At 38.0% G+C, this 22,787-nt stretch overlaps 1 pseudogene; it reads right to left on the bottom strand.

Moving 5' to 3' along the window:
• The window catches only part of LOC133084658 (inosine-5'-monophosphate dehydrogenase 2-like), an 83,813-nt pseudogene extending 61,495 nt beyond the window's left edge, over positions 1-22,318 (bottom strand).
• Between the last annotated feature and the right edge of the window lie 469 nt (positions 22,319-22,787).

Genomic DNA, 22,787 nt, shown 5'->3' with positions numbered 1-22,787 from the left:
GCTATTGGTTCTTGCATAGATATTAGTGTGGATACTTTAAGAAGAAATATTAATTTAAAAATTAACTTACAAACACAACTAAAAAATTAATTTCTTATAAAAAATTAATATATGCTATGATATAGTAGAAAATGTATTCTAATATTTATGATATATTGTGAGTGAAAAAAGCAAAATATAAAATAATATGAACATTATGATCCTGTTTCTGCAAAAATTATTTTCAATTAATATTGTATACAGATATAGTCATGTATATTCATACCAAAATATTATCAGCCAGGCATACATATTATAACTATACCATTAACATCATTTTTAATAATAATTCAAGAATAATTTTAAGTTCTTTAAATAAAGTATGATACTGAAATGACCTTTCCATGACATAAAATCACCAAAAACAAGTCTAACATAATTTTTCCAAAAGACGTAAGGACAAAAATGTTCATGGTATTTTGAAAGCTTCTTTTTCTACATAAAAGCATGCTATGTCATATTTCTACATTCTATTGAACTTCTATTAAAAATATATGTAATCCAGATGTTCCTTGATTTCAAAAAGCAATTTTTCTTAAATCTGAACTTATTTCCATTAGATTCTTCTTTTTAACAAAAAAAATCAGAGAAATGTTCTTTTAAAGCACAAATTCCTCTGTAAATTTATTTAATTAAAATTATATGTTTCAACTCATCAGATGTTCCGATAATATAAATTACATTAGGTGTCCATATTATTTGCTTGTAAAATATAGTGACTAGATTTATGTACAATAATTTGGGAGGAGGTCACTTCCCCAATGCCCAAAGAGTGGCAGTCCACCTGTGCTTTTTCTACTGATGGAGGAAAAGGAATGTTATTCAAGGCAATGCCTCCTCCATTACCCCTCAGATCTCAAAAGTTGTAATATCTTATGCAGAATTTTTAGATGGCAACTTTAACTGTGGATCCAACTTCTAAATATCTCTTTCCTAATGAATTAATGTAGTTTTAATTCTTTCAAACTTTTTTTTTTTTACTAAATATGAAAAATATTAAAATGGAAAATTAAAAGAAATAACATTTTTTCTTAATATTTGCAATGAATTTTAGAAAGCTCACTCCAGTAGACTTGATATTGGTGACAAAGGCAATAGGGAGATAATTCAGGAGTCTATTAAAATAGCTCATGCCAGACATGATAAAATCCTGAACTCCAGGAAGAGCTGAGAAACTGAGGGGAGGTAGGAGAAGATGGAGAATATGACAGACACCCAATAGCTACTTTCTTACTTTCCTTCCTTCCTGGCAGAGCCCACTTCTAACTGCAGAGGCCCAGAGGGCCAGATAGGCAAAGAGCCTAGGTGCTGTAACCCAATCCTGCCCAAGGGACCTGAGGGAGAGCTGATGGTGGATGTGTGTGTGTATGTATGTATGTATTGGGTGGCAGGTAGAGGGGAACTCCTAGGAAAGATTTTCCACCCTGATAAAGATATTGAGGATTTCAAGAAATAACTTTATCCTTTTGGCCTCTGGATAATATTATGTGGAAGAGTGATGCTTACTGCTGCCCTACTATATGCAGCCCAGAGAGGAAGGCCAAAGACATTGCAGAAAAGATATCCTAGAGCTCTGACAGCTCTAGACTATCTAGACTGCTGAACTAGAGCTGGAGATAGCTTAACTCTAGTATCTTTGTCATGTGAAATTCCAAAGTCCTTGATGTTTAAACAACTTTTAGTCAGGTTGCTGTTATTATAAACACAACAGAGTGTATGGATTAAACACAATATTCAGTAGGTGGGATCTACAGTCCTTGATCAATGACAGATTATAGATGATGAGGAAAAGAAAGAAGTTATAGGATGACTCCCAGGAAATCTAGGTTGAAGGGCTTAGGGTAATATGATTTACAAAATAGAGGAATGGAAATATAGAAAAAGTAAAGATGGCAGGAGAGTGGGGAAGAATTAATAAAATGTAGGACATGTTGGGATATGTTAACATTTGTGTTTCTCTGGGACATTCAGATGACTGCATAGTATGTGGTGGGTTACAGTCCTAGAGCTCAAACATTAAACGAATGGAAGAAATAGAGTGGATAAGATTTGATATTTGTTGGGCTCTAGGCTATTTATCTAAATTTCTAGCATGGATTTCTTGCTTAATCCTACCTCATATATCTAAATGCCTAAAGTAAGTCACTTTAGAAATTTCACAGCTACCTTAAACTCAACATGACCACACCTGAACATCTAATTTTCCCCTCTTCCCCTGCTCTCTTTCCATTCTTGTATGTAATATATAAGATTATGACAAGAATGAATATTCTCCAAAAAGGCCAATGGGTCAAGAAACACAGTGGTTTTAAAAGCAGTCAGAGGAAGAAGTTCTCATGAAGAAACCAAGCAAGAAGAGCAAGGAAGATTGGAATTGACTCAGAAAAGTTTAGTAGGAGCAAAAGAATACAGTTTTATAGAGGACATGGTCAATAGTGTAAAATGCCACCCACATAGGGGCACAATGAAATACGGGCTTATAAACCAATGTCCAAAAAGGGTCAGCCACTTGCCCATAATGGAGACATTCAGTCATCAAAAACCATTTAGATAAGGACATTATTCATAGAAAACTACTTTCTAATATTAACACTACAAATACACTGTATAATTGCACATTTAGTGTTTTAGATACTTTAACCGAAAAGGTTAGAGGTGATTTTTAAATAAAAGTGTGAAATTAGAACTCAGAATCTCTTTTCTTAAATATCCAAAAAAGTTACAAATCGTAGTTTAAAGGCAGGTGGGGGCGTTGATCAGCAGCAACAACTAAACGTAAAAGGGGTATAAAATTACGAAAAGTAGACCTTCAAGATGGCGGAAGAGTAAGACAGGGAGATCACCTTACTCCCCACAAACACATCAGAAATACATCTACACGTGGAACAACCCCTACAGAACACCTACTGAACGCTGGCAGAAGACCTCAGACCTCCCAAAAGGCAAGAAACTCCCCACGTATCTGGGTAGGGCAAAAGAAAAAAGAAAAAAAAGAGACAAAAGAATAGGGACAGGACCTGCAACAGTGGGAGGGAGCTGTGAAGGAGGAAGTTTCCACACACTAGGAAGCCCCTTCACTGGCGGAGACGGCGGGTGGCTGGGGGAAAGCTTCGGAGCCACGGAGGAGAGCGCAGCAACAGGGGTGCAGAGGGCACGGTGGAGAGATTCCCGCACAGAGGATTGGTGCCGACCAGCACTCACCAGCCCAAGAGGCTTCTCTGCTCATCCACAGGGGTGGGTTGCGGATGGGAGCTGAGACTCCAGGCTTCAAAGGTCAGATCCCAGGGAAAGGACTGGTGTTGGCTGCGTGAACACAGCCTGAAGGGGGCTAGTGCGCCACAGCTAGCTGGGAGGGAGTCGGGGAAATGGTCTGGAACTGCCTGAGAGGCAAGAGACCATTGTTTTGGGGTGCGCGAGGAGAGGGAATTCAGAGCACCACCTAAACGAGCTCCAGAGACGGGCGCAAGCCGTGGCTATCAGCGCAGACACCAGAGACGGGCATGAAACGCTAAGGCTGCTGCTGCAGCCACCAAGAAGCCTGTGTGCAAGCACAGGTCACTATCAACACCTCCCCTCCTGGGAGCCTATGAAGCCCACCACTGCCAGGGTCCCGTGATCCAGGGACAATTTCCCCGGAAGAACAAATGGCGCGCCTGAGGCTCATGCAACGTCATGCCGGCCTCTGCCGCTGCAGTCTCACCCTGCATTCTGTACCCCTCCCTCTCTCCGGCCTGAGTTAGCCAGAGCCCGCTAATCAGCTGCTCCTTTAACCCCGTCCTATCTGGGCAGGGAACAGATGCCCTCAGGCAACCTACATGCAGAGGCGGGGCCAAATCCAAAGCTGAACCCCAGGAGCTGTGCGAACAAAGAAGAGAAAGGGAAATCTCTCTCAGCAGCCTCAGGAGCAGAGGTTTAAATCTCCACAATCAACTTGATGTTCCCGGCATCTGTGGATTACCTGAATAAACAACGAATCATCCCAAATTAAGGCGGTGGACTTTGAGAGCAACGATATGTATGTTTTTCCTTTTTCTCTTTTTGTGAGTTTGTATGTGTATGCTTCTGTGTGTGATTTTGTCTGTATAGCTTTGCTTTTAACATTTGTCCTAGGTTCTGTCTCTCCGTTTTTTTCTTTCTTTGTTTGTTTTTTTAGTATAGTTTTTAGCACTTGTTATCAGTGGTGGATGTGTTTCTTGGTTTGGTTGCTCTCTTCTTTCTTTCTTTCTTTTTTTTTTATTACTTTTTAATTTTTTTATTCATAATAATTATTTTTTATTTTAATAAATTTATTTTATTTTATTATATTTATTTTCTTTTTTCTTTCTTTTTTTCTCCCTTTTATTTGGAGCCGTGTGGATGATAGGGTCTTGGTGCTCCAGCCAGGTGTCAGGCCTCTGCCTCTGAGGTGGGAGAGCCGAGTTCAGGACACTGGTCCACCAGAGACCTCCCAGCTCCACATAATATCAAACGGCGAAAATCTCCCAGAGATCTCCATCTGAATGCCAAGACCCAGCTCCACTCAATGACCAGCAAGCTACAGTGCTGGACAGCCTATGCCAAACAACTAGCAAGACAGGAGCACAACCCCCTCCATTAGCAGACAGGCTGCCTAAAATCATAATAAGGTCACAGACACCCCAAAACACACCACAGGACGAGGACCTGCCCACCAGAAAGACAAGATCCAGCCACATCCACCAGGACACAGGCAATAGTCCCCTCCACCAGGAAGCCTACAAAACCCACTGAACCAACCTTACCAACTGGGGGCAGACACCAAAAACAACGAGAACTACGAACATGCAGGCTGCAAAAAGGAGACTCCAAACACAGTAAGGTAAGCAAAATGAGAAGACAGAGAAACATACAGCAGATGAAGGAGCAAGGTAAAAACCCACAGGACCAAACAAATGAAGAGGAAATAGGCAGTCTACCTGAAAAGAATTCAGAGTAATGATAGTAAAGATGATCCAAAATCTTGGAAATAGAATGGAGAAAAGACAAGAAACGTTTATCAAGGAACTAGAAGAACTAAAGAGCAAACAAATAATGATGAACACAATAAATGAAATTAAAAATTCTCTAGAAGGAATCAATAGCAGAATAACTGAGGCAGAAGAACGGATGAGTGACCTGGAAGATAAAATAATGGAAATAACTACTGCAGAGCAGAATAAAGAAAAAAGAATGAAAAGAATTGAGGACAGCCTCAGAGACCTCTGGGACAACATTAAACACACCAACATTTGAATTATAGGGGTCCCAGAAGAAGAAGAGAAAAAGAAAGGGACTGAGAAAATATTTGAAGAGATTATAGTTGAAAACTTCCCTAATATGGGAAAGGAAATAGTTAATCAAGTCCAGGAAGCACAGAGAGTCCCATACAGGATAAATCCAAGGAAAAACACACCAACACACATATTAATCAAACTATCAAAAATTAAATACAAAGAAAAAATATTAAAAGCAGCAAGGGAAAAGCAAAAACTACATACAAGGGAATCCCCATAAGGATAAAAGCTGATCTTTCAGCAGAAACTCTGCAAGCTAGAAGGGCGTGGCAGAACATATTTAAAGTGATGAAAGGGAAAAACCTACAACCAAGATTACTATACCCAGCAAGGATCTCATTCAGATTCAACAGAGAAATTAAAACGTTTACAGACAAGCAAAAGCTAAGAGAATTCAGCACCACCAAACCAGCTTTACAACAAATGCTAAAGGAACTTCTCTAGGCAGGAAACACAAGAGAAGGAAAAGATCTACAATAACAAACCCAAAAGAATTAAGAAAGTGGTAATAGGAACATACATATCTATAACTACGTTAAATGTAAATGGATTAAATGCTCCAACCCAAAGACATAGACTGGCTGAATGGATACAAAAACAAGACCCGTATATATGCTGTCTACAAGAGACCCACTTCAGACCTAGGGACACATCGAGACTGAAAGTGAGGGGATGGAAAAAGATATTCCATGCAAATGGAAATCAAAAGAAAGCTGGAGTAGCAATTCTCATATCAGACAAAATAGACTTTAAAAAAAAGACTACTACAAGAAACAAAGAAGGACACTGCATAATGATCAAGGGATCAATCCAAGAAGAAGATATAACAATTGTAAATATTTATGCACCCAACATGGGAGCACTTTAATACATAAGGCAAATGCTAACAGCCATAAAAGGGGGAAATCGACAGTAACACAATCATAGTAGGGGACTTTAACACCCCACTTTCACCAATGGACAGATCATCCAAAATAAAAATAAATAAGGAAACACAAGCTTTAAATGACACATTAGACAAGATGGACTTAACTGATATTTATAGGACATTCCATCCAAAAAACAATAGAATACACTTTCTTCTCAAGTGCTCATGCAACATTCTCCAGGATAGATCATATCTTGGGTCACAAATCAAGCCTTGAGAAATTTACAAAAATTGAAATCGTACCAAGTATCTTTTCCAACCACAACGCTATGAGACTAGATTATCAATTACAGGAAAAAATCTGTAAAAAATACAAACACGTGGAGGCTAAACAATACACTACTTAATGACCAAGAGATCATTGAAGAAATCAAAGAGGAAATGAAAAAATACCTAGAAACAAATTACAATGAAAACACGATGACCCAAAACCTATGGGATGCAGCAAAAGCAGTTCTAAGAGGGAAGTTTATAGCAATAGAGTCGTAACTTAAGAAACAAGAAACATCTCAAATAAACAACCTAACCTTATACCTAGAGCAATCAGAGAAAGAAGAACAAAAAAACCACAAGGTTAGCAGAAGGAAAGAAATCATAAAGATCAGATCAGAAATAAATGTAAAAGAAATGAAGGAAACAATAGCAAAAATCAATAAAATTAAAAGCTGGTTCTTTGAGAAGATAAACAATATTGATAAACCATTAGCCAGACTCATCAAGAAAAAAAAGGGAGAAGACTCAAATCACTAGAATTAGAAATGAAAAAGGAGAAGTAACAACTGACACTGCAGACATACAAAGAATCATGAGAGATTACTACTACAAGCAACTGTATGCCAATAAAATGGACAACCTGGAAGAAATGGACAAATTCTTAGAAAAGCACAACCTTCTGAGACTGAACCAGGAAGAAATAGAAAATATACACAGACCAGTCACAAGCAATGAAATTGAAACTGTGATTAAAAATCTTCCAACAAACAAAAACCCAGGACCAGATGGCTTCACAGGCGAATCCCATCGAACATTTAGAGAAGAGTTAACACCTATCCTTCTCAAACTCTTCCGAAATATAACAGAGGGAGGAACAATCCCAAACTCATTCTACGAGGCCATCATCACCCTGACACCAAAACCAGACAAAGATGTCACAAAGAAAGAAAACTACAGGCCAATATCACTGAGGGACATAGATGCCAAAATCCTGAACAAAATACTAGGAAACAGAATCCAACAGCACATTAAAAGGATCATACACCATGATCAAGTGGGGTTTATTCCAGGAATGGATTGAAATGAAATGAAAGGATTCTTCAATATACGCAAATCAATCAATGTGATACACCATATTAACAAAGTGAAGAATAAAAACCATATGATCATCTCAATAGATGCAGAAAAAGCTTTCGACAAAATTCGACACCATTTATGATAAAAACCCTCCAGAAAGTAGGTATAGAGGGAACTTACCTAAACCTAATAAAGGCCATATATGGGAAACCCACAGCCAACATCGTCCTCAATGGCGAAAAACTGAAACCATTTCCACTAAGATCAGGAACAAGACAAGGTGGCCCACTCTCATCACTATTATTCAACATTGTTTTGGAAGTTTTAGCCACAGCAATCAGAGAAGAAAAAGAAATAAAAGGAATCCAAACCGGAAAAGAAGAAGTAAAGCTGTCTCTGTTTGCAGATGACATGATACTATACATAGACAATCCTAAAGATGCTACTAGAAAACTACTAGAGCTAATCAATGAATTTGGTAAAGTAGCAGGATACAAAATTAATGCACAGAAGTCTCTTGCATTCCTATACACTAATGATGAAAAATCTGAAAGAGAAATTAAGGAACACTCCCATTTACCATTGCAACAAAAAGAATAAAATACCTAGGAATAAACCTATCTAAGGAGACAAAAGACCTCTATGCAGAAAACTATAAGACACTGATGAAAGAAATTAAAGATGATACAAACAGATGGAAAGATATACCGTGTTCTTGGACTAGAAGAATCAACATTGTGAACATGACTATACTACCTAAAGCAATCTACAGATCAATGCAATCCCTATCAAGCTACAACCAGCATTTTTCACAGAACTAGAACAAAAAACTGCACAATTTGTATGGAAACACAAAAGACCCAGAATAGCCAAAGCAATCTTGAGAAAGAAAAACGGAGTTGGAGGAATCAGGCTCCATGACTTCAGACTATACTACAAAGCTACAGTAATCAAGACAGTATGGTAATGGCACAAAAACAGAAATATACATCAATGGAACAGGATAGAAAGCCCACAGATAAACCCACTCACATATGGTTACCTTATTTTTGATAAAGGAAGCAAGAATATACAATGGAGAAAAAACAGCCTCTTCAATAAGTGGTGCTGGGAAAACTGGACAGCTACATGTAAAAGAATGAAATTAGAACACTCCCTAACACCATACACAAAAATAAACTCAAAATGGATTAAAGACCTAAATGTAAGGCCAGACGCTATCAAACTCTTAGAGGAAAACATAGACAGAACACTCTATGACATAAATCACAGCAAGATCCTTTTTGACCCTCCTCGTAGAGAAATGTAAATAAAAACTAAACTAAACTAATGGGACCTAATGAAACTCAAAAGCTTTTGCATAGCAAAGGAAACCATAAACAAGACTAAAAGACAACCCTCAGAATGGGAGAAAATATTTGCAAATGAAGTAACTGAGAAAGGATTAATCTCCAAAATATACAAGCAGCTCAATATCAAAAAAGCAAACAACCCAATTAAAAAATGGGCAGAAGACCTAAATAGACATTTCTCCAAAGAAGATACACAGATTGCCAACAAACACATGAAAGAATGCTCAACATCCTTAATCATTAGAGAAATGCAAATCAAAACTACAATGAGGTACCATCTCACACCAGTCAGAATGGCCATGATCAAAAAATCTACAAACAATAAGTGCTGGAGAGGGTGTGGAGAAAAGGGAACCCTCTCGCACTGTTGGTGGGAATGTAAATTGATACAGCCACTATGGAGAACAGTATGGAGGTTCCTTATAAAACTAAAAATAGTACTACCATACAACCCAGCAGTCCCACTACTGGGCATATACCCTGAGAAAACAATAATTCAAAAGAGTCATGTACCACAATGTTCATTGCAGCTCTATTTACAATAATCAGGACGTGGAAGCAACCTAAGTGTCCATCGACAGATGAATGGATAAAGAAGATGTGGCACATATATACAATGAAATATTACTCAATCATAAAAAGAAACGAAATTGAGTTATTTGTAGTGAGGTGGATGGACCTAGAGTCTGTCATACAGAGTGAAGTCAGAAAGAGAAAAACAAATACCGTATGCTAGCACATACATATGGAATCTAAAAAAAAATAAAATGGTCATGAAACCTAGGGGCAGGATGGGAATAAAGACACAGACCTACTAGAGAATGGACTTGAGGACACGGGGAGGGGGAACAGTAAGCTGGGACAAAGTGAGAGAATGGCATGGACATATATACACTACCAAATGTAAAATTGATAGCTAGTGGGAAGTAGCCACATAGCACAGGGAGATCAGCTCGGTGCTTTGTGACCACCTAGATGGGTGGGATACGGAGGGTGGGAGGGAGAGAGATGCAAGAGGGAAGAGATATGGGGATATATGTATATGTATAGCTGATTCACTTTGTTATAAAGCAGAAACTAACACACCATTGTAAAGCAATTATACTCCAATAAAGATGTTAAAAAAAAAAAATCACTAAACATCTTTTCAGTGGGGTTGCTACCATTCCCAACCCAAATGCACATCCTGGAGGTAATACCAGAAAAAGAAGGTGAGTCAACAAAACCTCACTAATAGCCCCGATTGGTTCAAGATGGTGGAGTAGAAGGACATGCACTCACCTCTTCTTGCAAGAGCACTGAAATCACAACTAACTGCTGAACAGCCATCAACAGGAAGATGCTAAAACCCACCAGAAAGCACACCCCACATCCAAAGACAAAGGAGAAGCCACAACGAGACATAGGAGGGGCACAATCACGATAAAATCACATCCCATAACTGCCAGGTGGGCAACTCACAAGCTAGAGAACAATTATACCACAGAAGTTCTCCCAATGAAATGAAGGTTCTGAGCCCCACATCAGGCTTCCCAGTCTGGGGGTCCAGCAATGGGAGTAGGAATCCCCAGAGAATCAGACTTTGAAGTCTAGTGGGATTTGATTGCAGGACTTTGACAGGACTGGGGGAAACAGAGACTCCACTCTTAGAGGGACACACAAAGTCTTGTGTGCATCAGGACCCAGAGGAAGGAGCAGTGACCCCATAGGGGACTGAGCCAGACCTACCTGCTAGTGTTGGAGGGTTTCCTGCAGAGGTGGGGAGTGGCTGCATCTCACCACAGGGACAAGGGCACTGGTAGCAGCAGTTCTGGGAAGTACTCATTGGCATGAACCCTCCCAGAGGCCACCATTAGCCCCACCAAACAAGCTGTAGGCTCCAGTGCTGGGTTGCCTCAGGCCAACAGGGAGGGAACACAGCCCCACCCATCAGCAGACAAGCAGATTAAAGTTTTACTGAACACAGTCCTGCCCACAAGAGCAAGACCCAGTTCTACCCATCACCAGTCCCTCCCATCAAGAAGCTTGCACAAGCCTCTTAGATAGCCTCATCCACCAGAGGGCAGGCAGCAGAAGCAAGAAGAACTACAATCCTGCAGCCTGCAGAATGAAAACCACATTCAAAGAAAGTCAGACAAAATGAAAAGGCAGAGGATTATGTTCCAGATGAAGGAACAGGATAAAACCCGAGATACAACTAAATGAAGAGGAGATAGGCAACCTTTCAGAAAAAGAACTCAGAATAATGATAGCGAAGATGATCCAGGATCTCGGAAAAAGAATGGAGGTAAAGATCAAGAAGGTTCAAGAAATGTTTAACAAAGACCTAGAAGAACTAAAGAACAAACAAACAGAGGTAAACAGTACAATAACTAAAATGAAAAATAGACTAGAAGGAATCAATAGCAGAATAACTGAGGCAGAAGAACGGATAAGTGATCTGGAAGACACAATTGTGGAAATCACTGCCATGGAACAGAATAAAGGATAAAGAACAAAGAATGAAAAGAAATGAAGACAGCCTAAGAGACTTCTGGGACAACATTAAATGCACCAACCTTTGCATTATATGGGTCCCAGAAGGAGAAGAGAGAGAGAAAGTACCTGAGAAAATATTTGAAGGGATAATAGCTGAAAACTTGGCTAACATGGGAAAGGAAACAGTCAACCAAGTCCAAGAAGCACAGAGAGTCCCAGGCAGGATAAACCCAAGGAGGAACACACCGAGACACATAGTAATCAAATTGACAAAAATTAAAGACAAAGAAAAAATATTAAAAGCAACAAGGGAAAAATGACAAATAACATACAAGGGAACTCCCATAAGGTTATCAGCTGATTTCTCAGTAGAAACTTTGCAAGCCAGAATGGAGTGGCACGATATATTTAAAATTATGAAAGGAAAGAATCTACAACCAAGAATACTCTACCCAGCAACGCTTTCCTTCAGATTTGATGGAGAAATCAAAAGCTTTACATACAAGCAAAAGCTAAGAGAATTCAGCACCACCAGACCAGCTTTGCAACAAAAGCTAGAGGAAATCCTCTAGGCGGGAAGGAGACTAGCAACTTAAAAAAAAAACCTTGTACGTACATAGACTGCTATATCAAAACCTCATGGAAACAGCAAACCCAAAAACTACAATAGATAAACACAAACAAAAGAAAAGGAAACCCAAACACAACATTAAAGATGGTCATCAAACCACAGGAGAAGAGAACAAAAGAGGAAGGGAAGAAAAAAGACCTACAAAAACAAACACAAAACAATTAAGAAAATGGCAATAGGAATACACATATTGATAATTACCTTCAAAATAAATGGATTAAATGTGCCAACCAAAGACATAGCATGGCTGAACGGATACAAAAACAAGACCCGTACATACGTTGTCTACAAGAGACCACCTCAGACCTAGGGACACATACAGACTGAGAGTGAGGGGATGGAAGAAGGTATTCCATGAAAATGGAACTCAGAAGAAAGCTGGAGTAGCAACACTCGTATCAGACAAAATAGACTTTAAAATAAAGACTGTTATAAGAGACAATGGCACTACATAATGATCAAGGGATCAATCCAAGAAGAAGATATAACAATTGTAAATATATATGCACCCAACATAGGAGCACCTCAATATATAAGGCAAATACTAACAGCCATAATGGGAGAAATCGACAGTAACACAATAATAGTGGGGGACTTTAACACCCCACTTTCATCAATGGACATATCATCCAGACAGAAAATCAATAAGGAACCATAGGCCTTAAATGACACATTAAACTAGATGGACTTAATTGATATCTATAGAACATTTCATCGAAAAGCAGCAGAATATACATTCTTCTCAAGTGCACACAGAACATTCTCCACGATTGACCACATGCTGGTCCACAAGGAGAGCCTAGGTAAATTTAAGAAAATTGAAATCATTTCAAGCATCTTTTCCAACCACAACACTATGAGATTAGAAATCAACTACAAGAAAAATAACTATAAAAACCACAAACATGGGAGGTTAAACAATATGCTACTAAACAACCAATGGATCACTGAAGAAATCAAAGAGGAAATCAGAAAATACCTAGAGACAAATGATAATGAAAGCACAATGATCCAAAACCTATGGGATGCAGCAAAAGCAGTTCTAAGAGGGAAGTTTATAGCAATACAATCTTACCTCAGGAAACAGAAAAATCTCAAATAAACAACTTAACCTTACACCTAAAGCAACTAGAGAAAGAAGAACAAATAAAACCTAAAGTTAGTAGAAGGAAAGAAATCATAAAGATCAGAGCTGCTTCTTTGAAAAGATAAACAAAATTGATAATTCTTTAGCCAGACTCATCAAGAAAAAAAGGGACAGGACTCAAATCAATAAAATTACAAATGAAAAGGGAGAAGTTACAACTAACACCACAGAAATACAAAGGATCATAAGAGACTACTACAAGCAACTGTATGCCAATAAAATGGACAACCTGGAAGAAATGGACAAATTCTTAGAAAGTCTCCCAAGACTGAACCAGGAAGAAATAGAAAATATGAACAGACCAATCACAAGCACTGAAATTGAAACTGTGATTTAAAAACTCCCAACAAACAAAAGTCCAGGACCTGATGGCTTCACAGTTGAATTCTAACAAACCTTTAGAGAAGAGCTAACACTTATCCTTCTGAAACTGTTCCAAGAAATTTCAGAGGAAGGAAAACTCCCTAACTCATTCTATGAGGCCATCATCACCCTGATACCAAAACCAGACAAAGGTACCACAAAAAAAAAGAAAATTACAGGCCAATATCACTGATGAACATAGACGCAAAAATCCTCAACAAAATACTAGCAATCCAAATCCAACAATACATTAAAAGGATCATACACCATGATCAAGTGGGCTTTATCCTAGGGATGCAAGGATTTTTCGATATCCACAGATCAATCAGTGTGATACATCACATCAACAAATTGAAGAATAAAAAATATATGATCATCTCAATAGATGCAGAAAAAGCTTTTGACAAAATTCAACACACATTTATGATAAAAACTCTCCAGAAAGTGGGCACAGAGGGAACATACCGCAACACAATAAAGGCCATATACAGCAAAGCTACAGCTAACATCATACTCAATGGTGAAATGCTGAAAGCATTTCTTCTAAGATCAGGAACAAGACAAAGATGTCCACTCTCGCCAATTTTATTCAACATAGTTTTGGAAGTTTTAGCCACAGCAATCAGAGAAGAAAAAGATATAAAAGGAATCCAAACTGGAAAAGAAGAAGTTAAACTGTCACTGTTTGCAGATGACATGATACTATACATAGAAAATCCTAAAGACGCTACCAGAAAACTAGTAGAGCTCATCAATGAATTTGGTAAAGTTGCAGGATACAAAATTAATACACAGAAATCTGTTGCATTTCTATACACTAACAACAAAAGATCAGAAAGAGAAATTCCAGATACAATCCCATTTACCATTGCATCAGAAAGAATAAAATACCTACGAAGGAACGTACCTAAGGAGACAAAAGACCTCTACTCCAAAATCTATAAGATGCCAATGAAAGAAATCGAAAAAGATACAAACAGATGGAAAGATATACCAGGTTCATGGATTGGAACAATCAATATTGTCAAATGACTATACTACCCAAGGCAATCTACAGATTCAATGCAATCCCTATCAAATTACCAATGGCATTTTTCACAGAACTAGAACAAGAAATCTTAAAATTTGTATGGAGACTCAAAAGACCCCAAATAGCCAAAGGAATCTAGAGAAAGAAAACTGGAGCTGAAGGAATCAGGCTTCCTGAATTCAGACTATACTACAAAGCTATAGTCATCAAAACAGTATGGTACTGGCATAAAAATAGAAATATAGATCAATGGAACAGGATAGAAAGCCCAGAAATAAAACCACGCACCTATGGTCAATTAATCTACGACAAAGAAGGCAAGACTACACAATGGTGGAAAGACAGTCTCTTCAACAAATAGTGCTGGTAAAACTGGACAGCTACATGTAAAAAAAATGAAATTAGATCATTCTTTAACACCATACACAAAAATAAGCTCAAAATGGATTAAAGACCTAAATGTGAGACCAGACACTATAAAACTCCCAGAGGAAAACATAGGCAGAACACTCTCTGACATAAATCGCAGCAATATCTTTTTCAATCTGTCTCCCAGAATAATGGAATGAAAACAAAAACAAACAAATGGGGTCTAGATAAACTCAAAAGCTTTTTCACAGCAAAGGAAACCATAAACAAAATGAAAAGGCAACCCACAGATTGGGAGAAAATATTTGCAAATGATGTGCCCAACAAGGGATTAGTCTCCAAAATTTACAAACAGCTCACGAGGTGTAATATTATCAAAATAAACAAACCAATCAAAAAATGGGCAGAAGACCTAAATAGACATTTCTCCAAAGAAGACATACAGATGGCCAAGAGACACATGAAAAGATGTTCAACACTGCTAATTATTAGAGAAATGCAAGTCAAAACTACAATCAGATATCATCTCACACCAGTCAGAATGCCATCATCAGAAACTCTACAAACAATAAATGCCGGAGAGGGTGTGGAGAAAAGGGAACCTTCCTACACTGTGGCGGGCAGGTAAACTGGTACAGCCACTATGGAGAACAGTATGGAGGTTCCTTAAAAAACTAAAAATACAGCTGCCATATGACCCTGCAATCCCACTCCTGGGCGTATATCTGGACAAAAACATGGTCCGAAAGAATACTTGCACCCCAATGTTCATTGCAGCACTGTTTACAATAGCCAAGACATGGAAGCAACTTAAATGTCCATCAACAGAGGAAAGGATAAAGAATTGTACATATATACAATGGAATATTACTCAGCCATTAAGAAGAATGAAATAATGCCATTTGCAGCAACCTGGATGGACCTAGAGGTTGTCATACTGAGTGAAGTAAGTCAGACAGAGAAAGAGAAATAACTTATGATATCCCTTATATGTGGAATCTAAAAAGAAATGATACAAATGAACTTATTTACAAAACAACTCTGCTCAATGTTATGTGGCAGCCTGGATGGGAGGGGAGTTTGGGGGAGAATGGATACATGTATATGTATGGCTGAGTCGCTTTGCTATGCACCTGAAACTATCACAACATTGTTAATCGGCAATACTACAACATAAAATAGTTTTAAAAAAACCTTAATAATAGCCCCAAAATTCAGAAACATATATATAGCGAAAGAATAAGTAGGCAACTCAGAAAAGTTTCAAGAATAGGAGCACCCTCCTAAGACTCCAGGATGACAGCAGAAATAGTTACCAGGGTCTTAGCATTTGTGGTCTCTATTTTGGTCTTTCTAGGAAGGAATCAGTAGAACAGGAAAGGAAAGTGACTGCAAACAGCCAAAGCTATTTACCCTTAGCAGTTAAACACGGATTTAGAGAACTGAACCCAAAAGAGGAGATAAATAGACAAGATCCTGTGGGACATCATAAGATTTTAACAAAACTTCAGTGCTGACTTTGCAACTGTTTCATTTCCTATTAAATGTATGGAATGTATAATTTGTCCAGCTTACCTGGAAACAATATTGCCCTCAGTCATTTGGTAATTGGGTAGATATTTATTGTAACATCTCATACTCTCCATGTAAACAATTGATATTACTAGCTATTCATAACTGCAGCTTGGCATGTTCATGAAATTAAACAAAGTAATTAATTTAGTTTCAGGCATAAAACAAGGAAATATGCAGGGCTACTGAAGCAGCACGCACATATGAAAACTCATAGAATTATTGCAATAACAAAAATGTGTAGCCTGCAGTAATAAAGTGATTTTTAAATTATTTTGTCAAAGGAATACATTTATCATTAGTAGCCTTAAAGATACAAATTTTAATATTTCTCCCTTACATTATCAGACTACTTTCCATATATATTGACTATAATTATTCTGTAAGATCCCAAATTAAACTACTACACGTGAGACATATCATTTCTTATGTCTGAAAATCTCCTTATTTCACTAAGGCAAAACATCAACAGGATAATATCATTCAAAACCACCTGTAATCTAGCGTGAACATCATGGGAGGAAAACAATCATGAATATAATCAAAGTTAAGGAGGTAGGAGAAAAGGAAAAAAAAAAATCTTCTCTGTTCTCAAAATGTCACCTAGTTTAGGCATCTGACTTGGTATCCTGATTAATCCATCAGCAACAAGAGAATGCAAAGTGCTTCAAAATATTTATATAAAAATACTACCTGGCATGGATGGAGAATGAAGCATTCTAGTCAACTTTCACGTAGTCATTATATACGCCACACCTGGATTTCCACTTCTCAGATGATTACAATATAGTAAAAAAACTATAACACTATAACCCACACTGGATAGAAGTTATTCTTTCACAATTCCAAACTTTATGCATAATCTTGCCATATCAGTATGATCATGAATTATACTGAAGCTACATAAGAATCCCAGCTAAAGTGTGCATATTGGTAAAAGGCTGGGTAGCAGAGCATTTAATATATTTCAAAACTAAAATGTGATTAAAATTATACATTAAGAAACAATTCTCCATTGAAAAGGTGAACAAATTAAAGGCAAATGACTAACTTAAGATTTACATATCAACTACTGAAATTTTATTAATAAAGCATTGATTTATGCCTTGCATGCTTTGTACATTTAATAAACATTTTGGGATAATAAGACAGAAAGAAGGAAGAGTGAAAAGAAAGAAGGAAGGAAAAAAGAGGGGGAGGGAGGAAAAGAAGGAGAAAAGCAGGCAAACCAGGGGTGAAGTGAATTACAGGGACCACCTTTTTGTAACATAATTTTTTTCTCATACCTTCAAAAAATCATTTTTCATCATATTAAATGAGACAGAAAAAATATCCCTCCACAACCTACAAGTTGTAATCAAATCAGGAACATCAAAAGGGCCAGTCATTTTAAACACCATATTTAGTAAAGGTGAGAAGAGAACGTTGCTAAATACAGTAATTGAAAGGAAGAAAGAAAAAGCTATGTGAGAATTAACATGGCTTTGGCTGTAGAAATCTCCCACTGGTGGTTACCACTTTTCTGTCTCTGTCTCTCTCTCCCCAACACCAAAGAAGGTTAATATTTTCCCCTTTATTTTGCCAAACCTGACAAATTGCTTTGTTTGTTCATTTAAAACTCAGAAATCCTTGAGGGTTGGTGATGCTCTATCCATGCTAAAGACTTTAAGAATTCTGTTGCCCCATTGTCATAGTGAACAGTGGCTAAGAGTTGTCCAAAGTTATTAACAGGATGCTGCTCCTCACTCAGCCTTCTGTCTTCACAGCTGTGCTTAGCTTTCTTCTCTCATTTCTGCTGAACTGAAGCTGCCAGATGGGGCACAAAAATCCTTTTTATATTTTTCTTTGACCCTATCAACAATGAATGTGAGGTTTTGGAGGACCCCACAGCTCAAAAATTTTGTATCACTACCATTTCTAAACATGCACACACACAACTAGCTTTTCAAATGAACAAATAGATGCCAGTGACAAACCACAGTAGTTTTTCTAGCTTTGTAAAATTATCCTAGAGTTTGAAAGTTTGAAATTTCAGTTTGTTTCCAATGACAGTCAAAAGCCTATCTTTTTTTTTTGGAGTATGTTGTTGTGGCTATTGTTATAATTTGCTTGGTTTAGTTTGATTTTTACTGTTAACTCTCCATTGAGAATTAAAAGCAAAATTCACCAACACCATTTCTCTTCTACTATTGTGTTCTGCTTTATTAACCTGACTGGGTTATTTGGTTATGCCATAAGGATATTTTCTGTCTGTGTAAATCAAGTGTCAAAATACCTGTAAATGTGGTGAGGGACACGTTACCAAACCAAAGCAGGTTGGGATCTACCGGTAGGGTCCAAGCCTGCTCAACTTATGCTTCACTTGCAAAGCACTGCTAACAAATCTCATTCTCTGAAGTTTTCCAAGTTTCCAAAAGTAAGAGAATAAGCACTCCCACTATAACTGAGACGCATACAAATGTCTTCCTCACTTCACCTTTTATTAATATCACCTCCAGATTTGGGGACTTAACTGCCAACACTACACCCAACCACTTCAGTGATAATAGAAAGATGACCACTGAAAAATTAGAACTAGCTTCATCTTACAAAATTGTTGATAAATCATCACCAAGAAAATCATTCTTATTCTGTATTTACCTTCAGATAATGGTTTTCAATTAACAGATTTATCAGAGAAAGGAGACTTGATTCTGATACGTAAGATACTGGCTTACGGGAACCACTAAAATACTGAATTAGCCAAAATAATTTATTTCTTTTGCCTCATAAATTAAGCATATCATTTAACTTATTTCTGCCTCCATTCCCCATATTATAAAGTGGTTAGAAAAACTAGTGTTCTTCACCATGCTACAGAAGACTAAAAAAATCATTAGATAACAAGCATGGTATCTTTATAAAATGTAACAGTAAATCAGTCAAGCTAATAACTTTCTATATGAATTAATTTCTAAAGATAGGTTTTGAGGAATTTTAATTGAAGATATCTATTTCTCTAGTCTTTTCCTATACTTAATGTGCATTTTGTTATTATGATCTTGCTAGGAGTTCTGAGTACATTCATCTCTTTAGAATCTCAATTACAAACCAGATTTATTGCACATTTTTATTTTGTTATATTCTACATCTTGACCACAGTTGGGCACTGGGTTGGGAAAAAAAGGAAATTGAGAGAAGGAAAGGAATGGGGATGGGTTTTATAGGACATTAAAGGGATATCCAGGATGAACTGATTTCCTTACAGGGAATGTGTGTAAATAAACTGAAATGACACCATTTCACAGAATTAAAAGTAAAACTTGATTTATTGAAAAAGAATAAGAATATAAACAATATGGGGTATTATATAACATAAGCCTGCTACATGAGTATCTTATTACCCCATATATTGTATTCATAAGATTGCAGATTTCATAGGATAATCAGAAGCAGCTCTTGAATGAGGAAGTGTCCTCTTTCTCTCATTTAAAATGAGGGTATAATCTGCAGGCACCCTGCAACACTATCAGAATATTCTGTCTGACCATTTCTTAGGCTCTCCCTCTCTAACTGATTACAGCCCATGTCTTTAATGCAGCAAAGCTATCTACCAAGTTCTTAATTGGAAAAGACACAAAAACCCTTTCTGATGGGAAACCCTGATTCCAGTTTGTACATAGCCTGCCTTATGTAGCTTGTCTGTTTGAATGGTGGTGTCTTCCCTTAACTGCAAGGAAACAAATAAGGTTCATGCACAGGTTTCATTTGGCATCGAGCTCCCACTTAGTCCCTTGTGCTTGCTTATTGCACATCTGCAGCTGTTCCTCTTTTTCCTCCCCTGTCTGCTGCTTTCCTCCACAACCTGCGGGCTGTCACTCCTCTTGGTTTTCCCCTTCAGTGTGTGTGCCCCATTTTCACTGATGACCTTATCCTTGCCCTGCGGAGTAACTGAAAAACATTTTCTTCATAATATATTTTTGAATAACATGTTCGAAAAGAGTATCTGAGATTTCTTTTTAATCATTACTTTTTAATGAATAAAAGAAAAACCAAATCAAATGCCAGTATGTCTCGTGTTGCAAAGTTGATGAGATTTTACTTAACTTTTTCTCCTTTAGTTCTTTTTTTGCTACGGCCCAAGACTCACAACAAAATACTAAATGTTGACTAATTCTCATAATGGTCTCTCTGGAAAAACAGCAATGAGCTTCTAAATTCTGGGGTGTCAGATTGCTCAAATTGTGCAAACTAAGAAGATTAAGAACAAAATCTTTAAAACGCTTCATCAGGTCTCAGCAGAGTCTCTTGGGATAGTAGGCAAAGTCAAGTGGTGCCATTCTTTCTTAATACTGGAATTCTCAAATGATCATCTGTGATTTTGCCACTCCAACAATGATTCTTCCCATCTTCCTTCAAACTCCAATTCGATTGTTCTTGATTTTATTCCTGAAATCTCACTCCCTTATGTATTCATCAATTCATTTATTCATTCCACAGTTATTTGATAGATATTTAGTGGGACCCTGGGGCCAGACGCAGAACTTCAAAGGAAAAAGAGTGGGGAATGGGGAGAAAAGAGCACTGGATCTAGACTTAGAAGACCAGAGTTCACTGAGAAGCAGGTACCAGGCTACCTGACCATCCTCACACCACTCTGTAGATCACCCTGGCATGCATAATAAGAACAAATATACGTTCATTACCTCGGGCTATCTGACCATGTAAAGAAACAGATTCCATAAATGGCACAACAGGTAAGCATGTGCCCAGAGTACCTGGGTTCAGATCTCAATTTTGCAGCTTTTAGCCATATGACCTCAAAAACACTCCATGAGGGGCTTCCCTGGTGGCGCAGTGGTTGAGAATCTGCCTGCCAATGCAGGGGCCACGGGTTCGAGCCCTGGTCTGGGAAGATCCCACATGCCGCGGAGCAACTAGACCCGTGCGCCACACCTACTGAGCCTGCGCGTCTGGAGCCTGTGCTCCGCAACAAGAGAGGCCGCGACAGTGAGAGGCCTGCGCACCGCGATGAAGAGTGGCCCCCGCTCGCCGCAACTAGAGAAAGCCCTCACACAGAAACGAAGACTCAACACAGCCAAAAATAATAAATAAATAAATAAAAATTAAAAAAAAAAGAAACAAACACTCCATGAGTCTTTGCCCATAAAATGAGATAATAATAGTAACTACCTCATAAGTTCTCATTAAATGAATCAATCGTTGTAAAGTACTTAGAACAGTGCCTGGTACAGAGTAACTGCTATATATATTTATAATACTTATAAATGTTTACATAAATTTATATTTATATAAAGTTTCTTATATTTGTTAAATAAATAAAAACAAATTATGTAAGTTATGAACATTAAACGAGTTAGTACATATGTAAAATGCTCAGACCTGTGCCGCGTGTTCTAACTAAACATTAGCTATAAATACAACAATCCCCTTCTGGGAAGCCCAGGCCCCTTCTGCGGGAATTCCTACATACATTTCACCATGATACCTGCCATCCAGTCATGACTGGCTTGACTACAGAGAAAGCACCTGGCCAAAGGCTGATGCTCCACTATGAGTCACTGGACCAATCTGATTGACCCTCTCTGGAATTTCCACTGAGGATACAGGAGAGAGTCAGTGAGTTGGTAGTAAGAGCTAGAGTGAAAATTCACACAGAGAAATAGCAGGGATTGGGAAGGTAGCTGAGGCGTATTCACAGCACAACATGAGAAGGGACCCCTGGACCCCTGCTGATCACTCGGCTACACAGCTTAACCCTGAATCACCTTCCTATCTCTGAACTTCAATCCAGTCACCCGGGCATCCAAGCATGCTCTCTGTCCCATACTGCCTACTGCCCAGCTGTTGTTGGCTTCCCTGAGCCACAACCAAGTGTCATGATTCCTCTCTTTCTTATTTCCACTTACATCTTAACACTAAACCACCAGAATGTATGGAAATTTCTTGCAACTTAAATAGCCTCCTCACTAAATCATAAGGAGCTATTGGGTAAAGAGCAAGTTCAAAAGGAAGCTTTCAATCCTGTCTGGACATCAGAATCACCAGGAATGATTTTCTGAATGCATGGCCTGAGCCCTACCAACCAGATGCTAACTTTACAGTCTGGAGAAAAACTTAGACATTAATATATTTCTAAAGTTTCATAGAAGATTATCAATGTACACCTCAGGCTGAGAATTACATAAAGAATGACATAGGCCAGGACCAGGAAAAGGAAGAGAACAAAATTAAGATCGTGATCTCATCACTGATCCTGTACCAATGGACACTTTTCCAACCCATTGTAATAGGGTG

Source organism: Eubalaena glacialis, chromosome 2, assembly GCF_028564815.1.
Source record: "Eubalaena glacialis isolate mEubGla1 chromosome 2, mEubGla1.1.hap2.+ XY, whole genome shotgun sequence".
NCBI lineage: Eukaryota > Metazoa > Chordata > Mammalia > Artiodactyla > Balaenidae > Eubalaena > Eubalaena glacialis.
Note: the sequence above shows the minus strand (reverse complement) of the source record. Positions and strands in the feature narration are given on the sequence as shown.